At 41.7% G+C, this 7,181-nt stretch overlaps 1 pseudogene; it reads left to right on the forward strand.

Annotated features, from left to right (window-relative positions):
• Positions 1–1,671: 1,671 nt before the first annotated feature.
• On the forward strand, positions 1,672–3,296 carry LOC123254106 (annotated as a pseudogene).
• Positions 3,297–7,181: the final 3,885 nt, after the last annotated feature.

Consider the following 7,181-nt stretch of genomic DNA (forward strand, 5'->3'; position numbering starts at 1 on the left):
GAGTAAGGTTTAAAAATTACCCCTTGATGCTCTCTTCCTCTACTTCTTATAATAGTATTTGTCCCCTCCCCATCCCATGCCCTTTTTTTGTGTAACAGATTATCCTATTTTTCTTATTCTCTCAAGTTTCTCCTGGTGTCCCCCTCCATTCACCTTCCTCTTTCCCACTCCCCATATCATCTTAGACCATTCAGCACTCCACCCTCTCCCCATTAATCATTCATCCAACCATTATAATAGTGAATACTTAATAGTGAATAGAGTTCACTAAAGAGAATTATACATAGCATTTCTCCACATAGGAATACAGATAATTAGATCTTACTGAGGCCCTTAAAAAGGCAAATTTAAAAAATTATGAGTTTTCTTTCTTTCCCCTCTGTTTCTTATTTACCTTTTCATGTTTCTCTCGATTTTTGTGGTTGGATATCAAACTTTCCATTTAGCCCTGGTCTTTTCTGTGCAAATACTTGGAATTCTTCAATTTTGTTGAATGCCCATACTTTCCCCTGGAAATATATAGTCAATTTTGATGGGTAGTTGATCCGTGGTTGCAGGCCCAGCTCTCTTGCCTTTCTGAATATCATATTCCAAGCCTTGCGGTCTTTTAGCATCGAGGCTGCCAGATCCTGTGTGATCCTGATTGGTGCTCCTTGATATTTGAATTGTCTCTTTCTGGCTTCTTGTAAGATTTTTTCTTTTCCTTGGAAGCTCTTGAATTTGCCAATTATATTCCTGGGCATTTTCTTATCTGGATCGATTGTCGAGGGTGATCTATGGATCCTTTCAATGTCTATATTGCCCTCTTGTTATAGAACTTCAGGGCAATTTTGCTGAATAATTTCTTTTAGTATGGAGTCCAAATTTCTATTAATTTCACCCTTTTAAGGGAGACCAATGATTCTCAAATTGTCTCTTCTATACTGGTTTTCTTGGTCTGTCACTTTCTCATTGAGATATTTCATGTTTCCTTCTATTTTTTCAGTCTTTTGACTTTGTTTTATTTGTTCTTGGTGTCTTGAGAGATCATTAGCTTCTAATTGTTCAATTCTAGCCTTTAAGGACTGGTTTTCGGCTATAATCTTTTGGATTTCGGCTATAACCTTTTGGTTTTCCTTTTCAATCTGGTCATTTCTGGTCTTCAGTTGACTTGCCTCACTTTCCAAATGTGAAATTTTGCCTTTGAAACCATTATTTTCTTGCCTGATTTCCTTTTGAGCTACTTCCCATTTCTCTGACCAAATCTTTTCCAACTTTCTCGTCATCTCAGTTTTGAACATTTCAAGAGCTTGTGACCAGTTCTGATTACCTTGGGATGGTTTGGATGTGATTGCTTGTTTTTTCTCCTTTTCTGATTGCTTGGTAGGCTGGATTTTCTCTGTGTAAAAGTTGTTGAGTGTTAAAGATTTCTTTTTCTTGTTAATCTTTTTCTCTCTCTTCTGGACTTCCTGGTTCTGGGTAACCATCGTTAGCCCAGCAGCTTCTCAGTTTTATCCTTGAGCTCAGGGTTTGTCTGCTGTCTTTTGGCTCCTGAGGTCTCAGGTCTGGTTTTTTCCAAGGTCAAGCCCCCTGGTGGACCCTCTTGCTTGATCCTCTGCAGGAGGCTCCTTTACAAGTCTCAGGGCGCTGCTTCCATAGTCGTATACCCGTCTGCACTGGTTCCCCACTCAGGGTTTCAAAGCCTTCGCTCCCGCCTGTATCTGCCTCTGCCCGCGTCTCCACCCGCGCCTGCGCTCTGCGTCCTCGCTCAGAGTCAGTGTGCGTTCCTCAGCTTTTTGGGGTCCCAAATCTTGCTGCTTTCAGGAACAGGCCCTGGAGCTGCCAATACTTGATGGGTGGCCCAAACTTGCTCTATTTCTTTTAACCTAGCTTCGGCACTGCAGGTGGTGTGTGTGTGTGTGTGTGTGTGTGTGTGTGTGTGTGTGTGTGTGTGTGGTTGCTCAGCCTGTGATTTAGTGAGAGCTGTTTCACCCCTTTATAGCATAGAAATGCTCCTATTCCACGTACCTTCCACACTGCACCCTGTTGTGGGGTCCCTCCGTTCGACTGGGTTTGTTTTTATGCCCCCTTGAGAAGTCCTGTATGTTTTGGTCAGGAAAGGTTAAGAGCTGCTTTTTACTCTGCCGCCATCTTAACCCGGAAAAAAAAACAAAAACAAAACTCCAGCTCTTTTTAAAGGTGAGAAAACTGAGGTCAACAGTTAAGTGATTTGCCCAGGGTCACACAGATATTACATGTCTGAGGCCAGATTTGAACTCGGGAAGATAAGTCTTCTTTACTCCATGCCTAGCACTCTATCCACTGCACCTCCTAGCTGCTCCATTATAGTCATTCACCCATACTTAACACAATCTCACTTTTTAAAAAGCCTTCTCTTTTGCTAGTATATTTCCTTATATAGATTTTTTTAAATGCAGGCTTTCACTTTATCAAAGAAAGGACCTTGACTTTGGGATTACCCTACCCCACTTCTTTCTGTCTCTCACTATTCCATTCATTCACTTATTCATTCATTCACTCACCTGTCTGGAAACATTCTGAAAGCTGGTTCCTCTCCAAGTGGAGATGGCAAACAGCAGACTTTGACAACAACGACAATGGGACCTACAGCAGCTTTGTCGGCGGCAGAGGGTCCTGTGGTTGTGCTGGTGGCCATGGTTCCCAGAGTCAGAAGGAGCTGCCAACCTTATATGGCCTATGTAGGAAATCTGCGTTTTAATACTGTTTAGGGAGACATAGATATGATCTTCAAGGATCTCAGAGTAAGGAGCCTATGACTAGTCAGATATAAAGAAATGGACAAATTGAAAGGATTTTGCTATGTAGAATTTGATGAGGTGGATTCCCTTAAGAAAGCTTTGACCTATGATGATGCTTGGAGTGGACATTGCTGGAGGTAGAAAACAAGATAAAGGTGGCTTTGGATTCAGGACTGGTGGACCAGATGACAGAGGAATGGGTGGCTCTCGAGAATCCAGAGGTGGATGGGATTCCCAGGATGACTTTAATTCTGTCTTCAAGGATGACTTCTTAGGAGGCAGGAGTGGAGGCAGTTGCCCCAGTGACCAATGAAAAGGTGATGCCCCAATGAAGAGTCGCGTTAGAGATGGACCTCCCCTTCGGGGCTTTTCAATGGATTTCAGAGATCCAACAGAAGAGGAAAGAGCACAGAGGTCCGACTTCAGCTTAAACCTCGAACATTTGCTACTCCCCTCAATCAAGTAGCCAATCCCAACTCGGCTATCTTCGGTGGAGCCAGGCCGGGAGAGGAAGTTGTTCACAAAGAGCAGGAATGAGCTTAAGGTCCGGAGGAAATGGGGGGAGAGTTATTGAGTGAGATAGCAGCAGAGTTCATTGCTCTGGACATCATCCCTGCAGTTACCATTCCTGCCACCTGACAGTTTGTCCTCCTCTCTTGTAACTGAAAACACAGAGCTTGTGAATGCATGTCAGCTGTTAACAAGTGGTTTTTAGTACGTTCTTGGTTTTGCTGTATCTTGGCCTGTTTTGTGCTGTTTTCCCCCACTGCCTTGGTCCTCCCTCCCTGTTTTCCTCTTCATCTTCGCAGCACCGGGTCTCTTGCAGATGAATGAAAGCTGTTGTCATCAGTGAGAGTGGGAGTCCTGGGGATGAGGTGTGCTGCTCCATTTCCCTCCTTAGCTTTTTCTTTTACTTTAGAAATACTGGTTAGACTTTATTAGAACTCAAATATTGTTTCCTTTGGAATTCCCTCACTTGTCTTCTGACCTGCATGTTTTGTTCTGGGTTGCTGTGGCTCCAAAGAGGAAATAGGAAAGAACTCCCCAACTTACATGGAGAATTGGAGGCCTTCTCTAAGGCTAGGGATCAAACACTGATGTAGTCCTTCCAACCAGTTCACAGGTCGTTTTCTTTACCTTGCACCACCACCCCCCAACTATCCCTGATTCCTCTCCCTAAACAAATACGCTAAAGCAGAATAGGCTCCCATTTTAAAGTATAGCTTATCTATATAGAAAATGTATAGTGTTGTGAAATTTATGGTGGAGAATAGTTATTCACTTAGAGAAGTAATTGGCTTCACTCCCACAGGTCTGTGGATCATAGCTCTGCCCAAACCACAATGCCAACTAGTGTACTTCTTTTATTAGGCAGATTCCAGAACTGTATTCATTTAACTCTTACTGCAAACTATAATCTTGTCTTTATCTCACCTGGGATACAGCATTGGGGGCTCACACAGAAGTGCATATCTGTGCCTATTCAAACATAAAAAATGCTAATTGCATCTTTACTTTTTAAAAAATTACCCACTTTTTTTAGTTGGACATGTTTGGTAAGTAACTTTTAAAGGCAGGTTTATGCAGATAACGTTGACTTTGTGTTGTATTGGAAAGAATGTAGAACTTACTCCCCTTGGCCACATATTTTGCATCCAGCCCCAGTATTTCGTTGTCCTCAAGTGTAAATGAATAGTGAGATGCTGTGCTTCCCATCACCATTGTTAAAAATGAATCACCAGAGCCGATCCTAGGATCTGATAGGAGTTGGGACTCATTCAAATTCATCAAGAACCTGGAAGCGTTTCATGGGTAGCTCTAAATTTGAAGACCAGTGCCTCTTGGAGCCTGATGGCTCATCAGGGGAGAGTTTACTTTTCACTGGCTAAATATTCAGGAAAGTTAAAGACAAAGCTCTAAGGTTGGGGACTGAGACCATTTTGGGGCTAAGCAGTAGCTAGAAAGAAGCCAGAATTGTCAGGGTTTCTTGGAAAGAAAATCGTCAGTTATGCTCGGCTAGCAGCATTGTTGTTGATTCCCAATTCCTGGCTTCAGTTACTATTATCTTTGTTCCAGAGTTATAGCAATTTACAGGACCCTTTCCTCCTCTCTCCTGCTTCTTCCTTCCTTTCCTTCCTCCTTCCTTCCACCTGTCATACTCTCTGCTCCTAAGATGAGAAACCATTTGTGTGACACCAAGGTGTAATTTAAGAAAGACATGCATTGTGTGGTTGTAATCCCTACAGATGCTTTCAGATGACCTACAGTGTGGAAAAGATTAAGAACAGCAGCAACAACAAATCTCAACTTCTGGTTAATCCAAATACATTTTAAATGTGAGAATGGAATTCCAAACATTTAACCCATTCTGCTTCATGACAGAAAGTAAATTTATGGATCTGGTATTTTGTGAATGATCTTTTAAATGAAAGAAAACCTTAAGTAATCTTTTAATGCTGGTCTTTATTTATGAGTCTCCCTCAGTTTTTCAACTACTCAGCATGACTTGTTGCTAAAATTTCTATGAGCTACTTTATTGGAAAGAGAAGATCCAGTTTAAATGACTTGTAGCATTTGCTGTGACTTAACATTGGAAAATGGCCAAAAAAAGCCTTAATGAGAAATGAATTAAAACTCTAGCAACTAATTCAGAGCTGACATCTCATTTTAGGTTTTTGTCCACCCTCTCCGTTCCTTGCTTTTCTGAATTTGGAAAAGAAGTTGTTTCTACCAGACAGAAACATAGCCCTCAGATGTAGTCTGGCAATAGCTCTGAGCTGGGAAATGGGGGTGGGGGTAGAGGGGAACAGGGAAGAGATGGCAATAACCCTTTTTTAAATCTGGGGAATTCTCATAATTTTGTAATCTGGGCATTTAAAGTAGAACATAAAAGTGATTGGTCCAGTTTTTTTGCAACCTGTTGGGCTTCCTGGAGGAGAGGGTCCTATTCCCCTCCCTTTTTTTAATTCCAGGAGAGACTAAGGAGTATTAGGCCTAATTCAAATGCCAGGTACAGGAAACTTTGAGAAATCTTCTAGTTGGGGAACCTAGTGGAAAGCAGGTAGAATTATATGGTGCACTAAGAAAGTGCCGCTTATACAAAAATGCTTAGAAGGATATTGAAAATTGACAGGCCTGCCTGAGAGTCAGAGCAAGGAGGGACCTGGGACATCACCTGATTCTTTCAAGGCACAAGATTCATTTGGCTCACTTCTGCAGGAGTTTGTTTCTAAACAGCTGACTAATTCTCCCACCCTCATTTTTCTATTTCCCATTTCTTTTCTTTCTGGGGAAAGTTAAAGACTTTCTTTTCCCTTTGGAATGATTGGTTCCTAGTAAAAAAAGAGATAAAGAAAATGGCAGTGAAACTTTTTTTTTGTTTGTTTGTTTTTAATGGTTTTTGGTTTTAAGGAAGAGAAAAGAAGACCCTTTAAACTTGGTTGTCTGCTCAACCTTAATTAAAGCTAAAACTTAAGTCTCCCTTAATGATAAGGTGTTTCAGCCTTTTAACGAAGTTCAAGGCTCATGATGAATGCTGACCTAGTGAGAGCTGCTTTCCTTGGTATAAATTCTATTTTCTAACAATAAGATCCTAGGCTGAGGCAGGAATCAAATTCAGGGGTCATCTGATCTTAATCTCCTCTTGCTTATTTGACAGGACAAAAATGAGGCCACATTGGTATAGGCAATTTTGATTTTGTGTAAAGCAGCCTTATCATTATCACTACTTGATAAGAAAGTGGCCCCTAGATTTTTTGATACCTTCAATTTCTTTTTCTTCTCTGATTGCTACTGCTAGTGTTTTCAGTACAATGTTAAATAATAGAGGTGACAATGGGCATACTTGTTTCACTCCTGATCTTATTGGGAATGCCTCTAATTTATTCTCATTGCATATGATGTTTGTTGATGGTTTTAGATATATACCTTTCATTATTTTTAGGAAGTTTAGTTCATTCCTGTTGGCTCCCAGAGGAGCATAGGGCCGCAACCATCTCACACCAATGGACTCTGTTCCAGCTGGGCCCATGTCATTCCGATGGCCTTTGTTTCGTTTTCGGCAGATCTTAGCCAGGTCTGTTTTGGCCTTCCGACTTTCCTCCTCCCTGGTGGGTTCCAGCTCAGTGACTGATGGGATACTGAATTGTTCTTTCCCAAAGTCTGGTATTGGAAATCTTTTCAGGCCATCTGATGTTCAAGATGTGACGCAGGCATCTGTTAACATCTGCCTTGGTCGTCAGAAGATTTATCAACGAACTGGCTTCCCAAAGGCTTTTGCCAGCACGCATCATGGACCCTGTTGGAGAGCAATCTTCCAGACTAGGCGATCGTTGGTTTTGTTGGTTTAATGAGGTTGCCGTTTCTGTAACAAGTGAGATTTTTTACTGGGTGAGGTTGCTAGCCTCACGCCCAACCCTCCTC

Source organism: Gracilinanus agilis, unplaced genomic scaffold (assembly GCF_016433145.1).
Source record: "Gracilinanus agilis isolate LMUSP501 unplaced genomic scaffold, AgileGrace unplaced_scaffold14963, whole genome shotgun sequence".
Taxonomy (NCBI): Eukaryota; Metazoa; Chordata; class Mammalia; order Didelphimorphia; family Didelphidae; genus Gracilinanus; species Gracilinanus agilis.